The sequence below is a fragment of the Nerophis ophidion genome, linkage group LG15 (genome assembly GCF_033978795.1).
Source record: "Nerophis ophidion isolate RoL-2023_Sa linkage group LG15, RoL_Noph_v1.0, whole genome shotgun sequence".
Classification (NCBI taxonomy): Eukaryota; Metazoa; Chordata; class Actinopteri; order Syngnathiformes; family Syngnathidae; genus Nerophis; species Nerophis ophidion.
Window position 1 is genome coordinate 4,232,232 of NC_084625.1, and position 13,247 is coordinate 4,245,478.

Sequence of the window (13,247 nt, forward strand, 5' to 3'; positions counted from 1 at the left end):
CTCCTTTTTGGGACCACCCTCATTTTCAGATAGATAGACGGATCAGATAGGTCCTTATCGTCATTGCACAAGTACAACGAAACTTCGTTTTCAGCACACACCCGTTCAAGATTAGACAAACAAAAAGTGTACAGGGTTACAGAACAGGAACACTGTTGGGTCGCCACAAGGTGCCCCAAAAATGATGGGAAAAGGTAAAACTGAGGGGCCCAGTCTGTAGTACAGTGGGGTTGGGGGGTGTTTGTATTTGCCCATTGTCTTGGGTGTATTGATGTAGTGTTCATAGGCCCGGGTCGTTGTGGAGGGTGTCGTTGAAGAGGGAGGGAGGTAAAAAGCGTCCATCATCGAGGACTCCTCGAGGAGATGTTTTCAGAGCAGCCTGCTCCTGTTGTTGCATCAAGACTATTTGAGGGAGTCAAATCGTGGATTAGGATTTTGGTTTTCCGCGAGCAGACATTACAATGGCGTGTCTGTTCTTTTGATGGATTTCACCAGCAGGGGTGCCAATGAGACATTCTCTATTAGATGCAATGTTATGGGGACCATGATTTAGGTCCTAACTTGTCTCGGAAGCTACTTTTCCTTGTTTATGTCTCAAGAAGGGTAGAAATACAAGAACACACACACAAACACACACCAAGCCTTGCTTCAGAGACGGTTGGATTCCCAGTCCGCCCCCCTTGCCCGAGCCCCCATTAGGTGTGTGTTGCACGTTTAGTCGGCGGAGGGATGATTTATCCCTGCAGCGCCGCGGTTGTCAGAGATGGATGATATCAGGAGCGGTTTTGTCCTTCCTGATGAATCTCACCATTTTGCACTTGAAACACATCTGGTGGTGTTGCGCAATCAGCAGGGTGAGGGGGGTTGGGGGGTTGGGGGGGGGGGGGGGGGGTCACGTGGGGTGTGTATGGGTGTTTGGAAGGCGGCGGGTGAGAGAATGCTGAACAAGCATGTTTTGATTTGGAGATGATTCAGGGCGATGACGAGGGATGCACAGCAGAGGAGGATTGTGGGTAAAAGTGCGGGGATGGCGCCCACACCCGGGGGGGGGGTGCAGCGGGTGTGAAGACGTTGCAGACAGACGGAACCGATATCGACAAAAAATACATTTACTGATAAAAATAAATTGATACCGATAAAAAGACTGATACTGATAAAAAAAGATTGATAGCGTTAAAAAAAAGACTGATACTGATAAATGTGTGTGTGTGTGTGTGTATATCCATCCCTTCCATCCATTTTCTACCGCTTATTCCCTTTTGGGGTTGCGGGGGGCGCTGGCGCCTATCTCAGCTACAATCGGGCGGAAGGCGGGGTACACCCTGGACAAGTCGCCCACTCATCGCAGGGCCATATATATATATATATATATATATACATTTACATATATACTTCTACATATATATATTATACATACATATATACACACATATATGTAGATGTATACACACATGTATAAATATATATATATACACACACACAATATGTACTTATACATATTTATATTATATATACATAGATATATGTATATATAAACACATACAGTATATGTGTAGATATATACACACACACATATATATATATATATATATATATATACATATATATATACACACACACACACACATATATATAAATATATATATACACATATATATATATACCATCCATCCATTCATTTTCTACCACTTGTCCTTTTTTGGGGTCGCGATGAGTGCTGGAGCATATATATATATATATATATATATATATATATATATATATATATACATATACATATATTTATATATATATATATACACAAATACATAGATGTAGATATATATGTTTACACACACATATATATATATATGTGTGTGTGTGTCTATTTACAAATATATATATGTGTGTCTATATATCTACATATATATCTATATATATATATATATATATATATATATATATATATATATATATATATATATATATATATATATATATATGTGTGTGTGTGTGTGTGTGTGTGTGTGTGTTAGGACTGTATGCATATATACATATATACACACACATAAATATATATATATAGTATATATAATAAGTGTATGTATGTATATATATATACACGTGTGTGTATATGAATATACATATATATATGTATATATGTATATATATATATATATATATATATATATATCTGCTTATGTACATACATACGGTAGATATATATACATACACACATATATGTACGTTTGTATATATATATACAGTATATAGCTATATATGTTAGGACTGTATGCATATACACACACACACACAAACACACACATATATATATATATATATATATATATATATATATATATATATATATATATATATATATATATATATATATATATATGTGATCTGTATTGATATCGGCCGATCTCATTCATGCATGATCGGTAACATAGCCGGCAACATAAACCCCTGACAGGAACATTCCTGAATATAAAGTATAGAAATCCATGCGGGAGAAAATAATACAAATCAAAACAGTTTGGTCCTGACCAAGGAACTTAATGAAGTTTCAAAATAGCACAACAACAACAACAATAACAACAACAATGTAATGATTTGCATTTTGATAAGAAAGTTTGTCCATCCTGATGAAGAAACAATGTTTGAGTAAAGTGTTCCTGCCTGGTGGTCTGGAGGACCCTCCCAGGAGTTTTCTAATTAGGATTACGCTGCTTTAACATTTAATCACGGCCAGCTGGATCTTCACTTGAGTACTTCATCCACGCAGATACGCAGGATTTGGCCCGAGATTTACGGAGATTAGCAGCCACAAAGACTTCCTGGCGAGATTGGACAAATATGGCACTTTATGAGGATCTTGCTGGGTGCAAGTCCGCCATCTTCTCGGACCCCCTCCAAAAAAGTCTCATGGCGGGTCGAGGGGTCAGCTCGCCATCTGTTGACCGCCGAGAGCATTCTTCAAACTAGGGCGCCATTTTAAAACAAAAAATAAGTCACATTTTTCCCTTTAAAATTGCCATTTAATGAGCGATTTGTATGCATAAAAGTGTGATGGCGGCAAGGAGGCGGAGAATGCGGCCAAGCGGAGAGGCAGGGCGTGCCGGGAGCGACGCCGCCGCAATCGAATTCAGGTGCGTGGCTCACACACCGGGAAACGATTAACATTTCTCCTGACACTGTATAAAAAGGGAGAAGGAGGAGAGATGGAGGAGAAAGGAGGAGAGTGTGCAGCGCATGAGAAGCGAGAGCAACACAGAGCGCAAGACGAGCACGACGACGACGACGGCGGCTAAAAAGCAGACCGGGAAGGAGTAATGGAAGAAGGAGCTGAAAAGCGATCCGAACTGCAACCAACCTTTATTGCAAAATAAATAAGTAAGACCGGCTCAAAAGCGATGTCCTTCCTGGGTGGTCCATTGAACCCGCACGACGACGGCAAGAGTCTGTCACACTGCCTCGTTTTCTTAACCATAGGGCCGCCAAAATATCCGTATGGGTACTCAGTTGCAATACACTTTGCCACCACTTGTGGCAGTAATGACAATATTTAAAAACAGAAGAAGTTGGGAGTTAAAAGTCATTAAAAAAAATCTTAAGCGCAAAAATTATGACTAAAATGGTGAGATTGGTTCATTTGAACATGTTTCAAAATGTTGTATTCCATTTTACAATTTTTAAGAAAGACACACACATATTGCAAAATAGTTAACATAAAATGATATTTTTTTAATTATTTAATTTTGTTTACTTATTTTAGCGCTGTAATTATTGAATAGGATTAAAAAAACAAGAGTAAGATAACTAATTACTAATATTTGAGTGGGCTCCTCTGTAAAGAAAGAGTCAAATGAATTTAAAGCACTTTTTTACCATAGGGCCCCCGCCCCAGAGGGGCCACCGAAAAATATGTGTTTCTCAGCTGTGGTCCGTATGGGTACTCAGTTGTAATACACTTGTCCACCACTTGTGGCAGTAGTGACAATATCGAAAAAACAGAAGAAGTCGGGAGTTAAAAGTCATAAAAAAAATTCTTCAGCGCAAAAATTATGACTAAAATGGTGAGATTGGTTCATTTGAACATGTTTCAAAATGTTGTATTCCATTTTACAATTTTTAAGAAAGACACACACATATTGCAAAATAGTTAACATAAAATGATATTTTTTTAATTATTTAATTTTGTTTACTTATTTTAGCGCTGTAATTATTGAATAGGATTAAAAAAACAAGAGTAAGATAACTAATTACTAATATTTGAGTGGGCTCCTCTGTAAAGAAAGAGTCAAATTAATTTAAAGCACTTTTTTACCATAGGGCCCCCGCCCCAGAGGGGCCACCGAAAAAGATGTGTTTCTCAGCTGTGGTCCGTATGGGTACTCAGTTGTAATACACTTGTCCACCACTTATGGCAGTAATGACAATATCGAAAAAACAGAAGAAGTTGGGAGTTAAAAGTCATAAAGAAATTCTTAAGCGCAAAAATTATGACTAAAATGGTGAGATTGGTTCATGTTTCAAAATGTTGCATACCATTTTACAATTTTTAAGAAAGACACACACACACACATATATTGCAAAATAGTTAACATAAAATGATATTTATTTATTTAATTTTGTTTACTTATTTTAGCGCTGTAATTATTGAATAGGATTAAAAAATCAAGAGTAAGATAACTAATTACTAATATTTGAGTGGGCTCCTCTGTAAAGAAAGAGTGAAATTAATTTAAAGCACTTTTTTACCATAGGGCCCCCGCCCCAGAGGGGCCACCGAAAAATATGTGTTCCACAGCTGTGGTCCGTATGGGTACTCAGTTGTAATACACTTGTACACCACTTGTGGCAGTAATGACAATATCAAAACAAACAGAAGAAGTCGGGAGTTAAAAGTCATAAAAAAGTGTCTTAAGCGCAAAGATTATGACTAAAATGGTGAGATTGGTTCATGTTTCAAAATGTTGCATCCCATTTTACAATTTTTAAGAAAGACACACACACACACACACACATATATTGCAAAATAGTTAACATAAAATGATATTCTTTTATTTATTTAATTTTGTTTACTTATTTCAGCGCTGTAATTATTGAATAGGATTAAAAAATCAAGAGTAAGATAACTAATTACTAATATTTGAGTGGGCTCCTCTGTAAAGAAAGAGTCAAATTAATTTAAAGCACTTTTTTACCATAGGGCCCCCGCCCCAGAGGGGCCACCGAAAAACATGTGTTTCTCAGCTGTGGTCCGTATGGGTACTCAGTTGTAATACACTTGTCCACCACTTGTGGCAGTAATGACAATATCGGACAAACAAAAAGGAAGTCGGGAGTTAAAAGTCATAAAAAAGTGTCTTAAGCGCAAAAATTATGACTAAAATGGTGAGATTGGTTCATTTGAACATGTTTCAAAATGCTGCATCCCATTTTACAATTTTTGAGAAAGACACACCCACACATATATTGTAAAATAATTATTGTAAAATGGAATTATTCTTATTTATTTATTTAATTTTGTTTACTTATTTTAGCGCTGTAATTATTGAATTGGATTGAAATAGTAAGATTGCTAATGACTAATATTTGAGTGGGTCATCTAGACTGATGGGCCACTTCATTAGGTACAGCTGAATAAGATGCTCCACGTCACACACACACACACACACACACACACACACACACACACACACACACACACACACACACACACACACACACACACACACACACACACACACACACACACACACACACACACGTCTACAAGCAGTATTATCTCTACAAGTGGGCTCCTTCTGTCAGGGTGGAGGCACATTCCTGCATGATTCACACATTCCACACACACACACACACACACACACACACACACACACACACACACACACACACACAACTTGTGGCAGAGAAATCCCTGCAGCCCAGTGGCACCTCTCTGTGTACACATAATGTTTGTTGTACATACAGTCACCTATAATGTTTACTGCACATACAGACACATGTGTTTACTGTACATACAGACACCTATAATGTTTGTTGTACATACAGTCACCTATAATGTTTACTGCACATACAGACACAAATGTTTACTGTACATACAGACACCTATAATGTTTGTTGTACATACAGTCACCTATAATGTTTACTGCACGTACAGACACATATGTTTACTGTACATACAGACACATATAATGTTTACTGCACATACAGACACATGTGTTTACTGTACATACAGACACCTATAATGTTTACTGTACATACCGTCACCTATAATGTTTACTGTACATACAGACACATAATGTTTACTGTACATACCGTCACCTATAATGTTTACTGTACATACAGACACCTATAATGTTTGTTGTACATACAGGCACATATGTTTACTGTACATACAGACATCTATAATATTTGTTGTACATACATACACCTGTTTACTGTACATACAGACACCTATAATGTTTACTGTACATACAGTCACCTATAGTGTTTACTGTACATACAGACACCTATAATGTTTACTGTACATACAGGCACATATGTTTACTGTACATACAGACACATATGTTTACTGTACATACAGACATCTATAATGTTTACTGTACATACAGACACCTATAATGTTTACTGTACATACAGACATGTTTACTGTACATACAGACACCTATAATGTTTACTGTACATACAGACACCTATAATGTTTGTTGTACATACAGTCACCTATAATGTTTACTGCACATACAGACACATATGTTTACTGTACATACAGACATCTATAATGTTTACTGTACATACAGGCACATATGTTTACTGTACATACAGACATCTATAATGTTTACTGTACATACAGACACCTATAATGTTTACTGTACATACAGACACCTATAATGTTTACTGTACATACAGACACCTATAATGTTTACTGTACATACAGACACCTATAATGTTTACTGTACATACAGACACCTATAATGTTTACTGTACATACAGGCACATATGTTTACTGTACATACAGACATCTATAATGTTTACTGTACATACAGACACCTATAATGTTTACTGTACATACAGACATGTTTACTGTACATACAGACACCTATAATGTTTACTGTACATACAGACACCTATAATGTTTGTTGTACATACAGTCACCTATAATGTTTACTGCACATACAGACACATATGTTTACTGTACATACAGACACCTATAATGTTTACTGTACATACAGACACCTATAATGTTTACTGTACATACAGACACCTATAATGTTTACTGTACATACAGACACATATAATGTTTACTGTACATACAGACACCTATGTTTGTTGTACATACAGTCACCTATAATGTTTACTGTACATACAGACACATATGTTTACTGTACATACAGACACCTATAATGTTTGTTGTACATACATACACCTCTGTTTACTGTACATACAGACACCCATAATGTTTACTGTACATACAGACACCTCTGTTTACTGTACATACAGACACCTATAATGTTTGTTGTACATACATACACCTCTGTTTACTGTACATACAGACACCTATAATGTTTACTGTACATACAGTCACCTATAATGTTTATTGTACATACAGTCACCTATAATGTTTACTGTACATACAGACACCTATAATGTTTACTGTACATACAGTCACCTATAATGTTTACTGTACATACAGTCACCTATAATGTTTACTGTACATATAGACACATATATTTACTGTACATACAGACACCTGTAATGTTTACTGTACATACAGACACATATGTTTACTGTACATACAGTCACCTATAATGTTTGTTGTACATACAGTCACCTATAATGTTTACTGCACATACAGACACATGTTTACTGTACATACAGACACCAATAATGTTTGTTGTACATACATACACCTCTGTTTACTGTACATACAGACACCCATAATGTTTACTGTACATACAGACACCTATAATGTTTGTTGTACATACATACACCTCTGTTTACTGTACATACAGACACCTATAATGTTTACTGTACATACAGTCACCTATAATGTTTATTGTACATACAGTCACCTATAATGTTTACTGCACATACAGACACAAATGTTTTCTGTACATACAGACACCTATAATGTTTGTTGTACATACAGACACCTATAATGTTTGTTGTACATACAGTCACCTATAATGTTTACTGTACATACAGTCACCTATAATGTTTACTGTACATATAGACACATATGTTTACTGTACATACAGACACCTATAATGTTTACTGTACATACAGACACATATGTTTACTGTACATACAGTCACCTATAATGTTTGTTGTACATACAGTCACCTATAATGTTTACTGCACATACAGACACATATGTTTACTGTACATACAGACACCTATAATGTTTACTGTACATACAGTCACCTATAATGTTTACTGTACATACAGACACCTATAATGTTTACTGTACATACAGTCACCTATAATGTTTACTGTACATACAGACACCTATAATGTTTACTGTACATAGTCACCTATAATGTTTGTTGTACATACAGTCACCTATAATGTTTACTGCACATACAGACACATATGTTTACTGTACATACAGACACCTATAATGTTTGTTGTACATACATACACCTCTGTTAACTGTACATACAGACACCTATAATGTTTGTTGTACATACAGTCACCTATAATGTTTACTGTACATACAGACACCTATAATGTTTACTGCACATACAGACACATATGTTTACTGTACATACAGTCACCTATAATGTTTGTTGTACATACAGTCACCTATAATGTTTACTGCACATACAGACACATATGTTTACTGTACATACAGACACCTATAATGTTTGTTGTACATACAGACACCTATAATGTTTACTGTACACACAGACACATATGTTTACTGTACATACAGACACCTATAATTTTTACTGTACATACAGTCACCTATAATGTTTACTGTACATAGACACCTATACTGTTTACTGTACATACAGACACCTATAATGTTTACTGTACATACAGACACCTATAATGTTTGTTGTACATACAGTCACCTATAATGTTTACTGCACATACAGACACCTATAATGTTTACTGTACATACAGTCACCTATAATGTTTACTGTACATACAGACACCTATAATGTTTACTGTACATACAGACACATATGTTTACTGTACATACAGACACCTATAATGTTTACTGTACATACAGACACATATAATGTTTACTGTACATACAGACACATATGTTTACTGTACATACAGACACCTATAATGTTTACTGTACATACAGACACATATGTTTACTGTACATACAGACACCTATAATGTTTATTGTACATACAGACACATATAATGTTTACTGTACATACAGACACATGTGTTTACTGTACATACAGACACCTATAATGTTTACTGTACATACAGACACCTATGTTTGTTGTACATACAGACACCTATAATGTTTACTGTACATACAGTCACCTATAATGTTTACTGTACATACAGACACATAATGTTTGTTGTACATACATACACCTATAATGTTTACTGTACATACAGACACCTATAATGTTTACTGTACATACAGACACCTATAATGTTTGTTGTACATACATACAGATGTGCGTACCAGCTGATCGTCTCTCTGACCCCGATACCAAGCACAAGTCGGGCTGGTATCGGCCGTATACTTGAAGCATTTTAAGGGGGTCAAATTACAGCTCAAAGAAGCAAAAATGACATTTTTTAGGAGACTTTTGTTTGAAGAGGTTATTGCCAACTTCCTGTTGATTTTTGCTGAAGGAGGTCAGTGTATGAAATCTAGGTCCAAGTAAGACCTATATAGAGGTTTTTGTTTCATGTCTCTACGACATTCCTACCGGAAGTTACAAGCAGTTTTGACCGTGTTTTTTCATAGGGGGCGCTAGAGCGCAATTTTGAGTTTAGTTTTTTTTATTAGATGGCAAATTTCATCAGTACTTATGTGTGTGTTAAATTTGGTGAGTTTTTAAGCATGTTAAGGGGGTCCAATTACAGCTCAAAGAGGCAAAAATTTAATTGTTTTCGGAAACTTTTGTTTTGAAGGGGTTTTCGCCAACTTCCTGTTGATTTTTGTTGAAGGAGGTCAGAGTATGAAATCTAGGTCTAAGTCAGACCTACATAGAGGTTTTTGTTTCATGTCTCTACAACATTCCTACCGGAAGTTACAAGCAGTTTTGTCCGTGTTTTTTCATAGGGGGCGCTAGAGCGCAATTTTGATTTTTTTTTTTATTAGATGGCAATTTTCGCCAGTCCTGATGTGTGTGTTGAATTTGGTGAGTTTTGAAGCATGTTAAAGGGTCAAATTAAAGCTCAAAGAGGCAACTTATGTTTTCGGAAACTTTTGTTTTGAAGGGGTTTTTGCCAACTTCCTGTTGATTTTTGCTGAAAGAGGTCAGTGTAGGAAATCTAGGTCTAAGTCAGACCTATATAGAGGTTTTTGTTTTATGTCTCTACAACATTCCTACCGGAAGTTACAAGCAGTTTTGACCGTGTTTTTTCCTAGGGGGCGCTAGAGCACAATTTAGAGTTGTTTTTTTTATTAGATCGTAATTTTTGTCAGTCCTGATGTGTGTGTTAAATTTGGTGAGTTTTGAAGCATTTTAAGGAGGTCAAATTACAGCTCAAAGAGGCAAAAATTAAATTGTTTTTGGAAACTTTTGTTTTGAAGGGGTTTTTGCCAACTTCCTGTTGATTTTTGTTGAAGGAGGTCAGAGTATGAAATCTAGGTCTAAGTCAGACCTATATAGAGGTTTTTGTTTCATGTCTCTACGACATTCCTACCGGAAGTTACAAGCAGTTTTGTCCGTGTTTTTTCATAGGGGGCGCTAGAGCGCAATTTTGAGTTTAGTTTTTTTTTTATTAGATGGCAATTTTCGTCAGTCCTGATGTGTGTGTTAAATTTGGTGCGTTTTGAAGCATGTTAAAGGGTCAAATTAAAGCTCAAAGAGGCAACTTATGTTTTCGGAAACTTTTGTTTTGAAGGGGTTTTTGCCAACTTCCTGTTGATTTTTGCTGAAAGAGGTCAGTGTAGGAAATCTAGGTCCAAGTAAGACCTATATAGAGGTTTTTGTTTCATGTCTCTACGACATTCCTACCGGAAGTTACAAGCAGTTTTGACCGTGTTTTTTCATAGGGGGCGCTAGAGTGTAATTTTGAGTTTAGTTTTAGTTTTAGTTTCACCATGCTCCAGTGCGGACCCGCGGCCGTCAGCTTCCTGCGACATGACGTCATAGTCCTTGTTGATGGCGCTATCCGTCCAGTACTCCCATCTGGCCATTTGTGGGAATTAAGACGTGAAGCCTTTTTATTAGCACGAGAGCTTGTAATAAAACCAGCGGGTCTAGTCAGGTCTGTTTTTCATATTAAAGGCGTATTAAAGGAGTCATATTATTATTTATTGTTTTCTAAATGTAAAATACTTCCTTGTGGTCTACATTACACGTAATGGTGGTTCTTTGCTCAAAATGTTGCATGGATGATGTTTTACAGATCATCTTGTATTTATATTATTCACATGTGAATAATGCTGAATAATAGACTGTATTTATATTATTCACATGTGAATAATGCTGTATAATAGACGGAATTTATGTTATTCACATGTGAATAATGCTGTATAATACTGTATTTATGTTATTCACATGTGAATAATGCTGTATAATACTGTATTTATGTTATTCACATGTGAATAATGCTGTATAAAAGACTGTATTTATGTTATTCACATGTGAATAATGCTGTATAATAGACTGTATTTATATTATTCACATGTGAATAATGCTGTATAAAAGACTGTATTTATGTTATTCACATGTGAATAATGCTGTATAATACTGTATTTATGTTATTCACATGTGAATAATGCTGTATAAAAGACTGTATTTATGTTATTCACATGTGAATAATGCTGTATAATAGACTGTATTTATATTATTCACATGTGAATAATGCTGTATAAAAGACTGTATTTATGTTATTCACATGTGAATAATGCTGTATAATAGACTGTATTTATATTATTCACATGTGAATAATGCTGTATAATAGACAGAATTTATGTTATTCACATGTGAATAATGCTGTATAATAGACTGTATTTATGTTATTCACATGTGACTAATGCTGTATAAAAGACTGTATTTATGTTATCCACATGTGAATAATGCTGTATTAATATTATTCACAAGTGAATAATGCTGTATAATAGACTGTATTTATGTTATTCACATGTGAATAATACTGTATAATAGACTGTATTTCTGTTATTCACATGTTAACAATGTTGTGTAATAGACTGTATTCATGTTATTCACATGTGAATAGTGTTGCATTTTTATTATTCACATGTGAATAATGCTGTATAATAGACTGTATGTATATCATTCACATGTTAATGGTGCTGTATAAGAGACTGTATTTATGTTATTCACATGTGAGTAATGCTGTATAATAGACTATATTTATGTTATTCAAACGTGAATAAAACTGTATTTATGTAATTCACATGTGAATAAAACTGTATAATAGACTGTTTTTATGTTATTCATATGTGAATAATGCTGTATTTATATTATTCACATGTGAATAATGCTGTATAATAGACTGTATTTATGTTATTCAAACGTGAATAAAACTGTTTATGTTATTTAGATCTGAATAAAACTGTATAATAGACTGTTTTTATGTTATTCATATGTGAATAATGCTGTATTTATATTATTCACATGTGAATAATGCTGTATAAGACTGTATTTATGTCATTCACATGTGAATAATGCTGTATAATAGACAGTATTTGTTATTCACTTTATAATAATGTTGTATAATAGACTTTATTTATATTATTCACATGTGAATAATGCTGTATTTATATTATTCACATGTGAAATATGCTGTATAATAGACTATTTATGTCATTCACATGTGAATAATGCTGTATAATAGGCTGTATTTGTTATTCACATGTTAATAATGTTGTATAATAGACTGTATTTATGTTATTCACATGTGAGTAATGCTGTATAATAGACTGTATTTATGTTATTCACATGTTAATAATGCTGAATTTATATTATTCACATGTGAATAATGCTGTATAATAGACGGCATTTATGTTATTCAAATGTGAATAATGCTGTATAATAGACTGTATATATGTTATTCACATGTGAATAATACTGCATAAT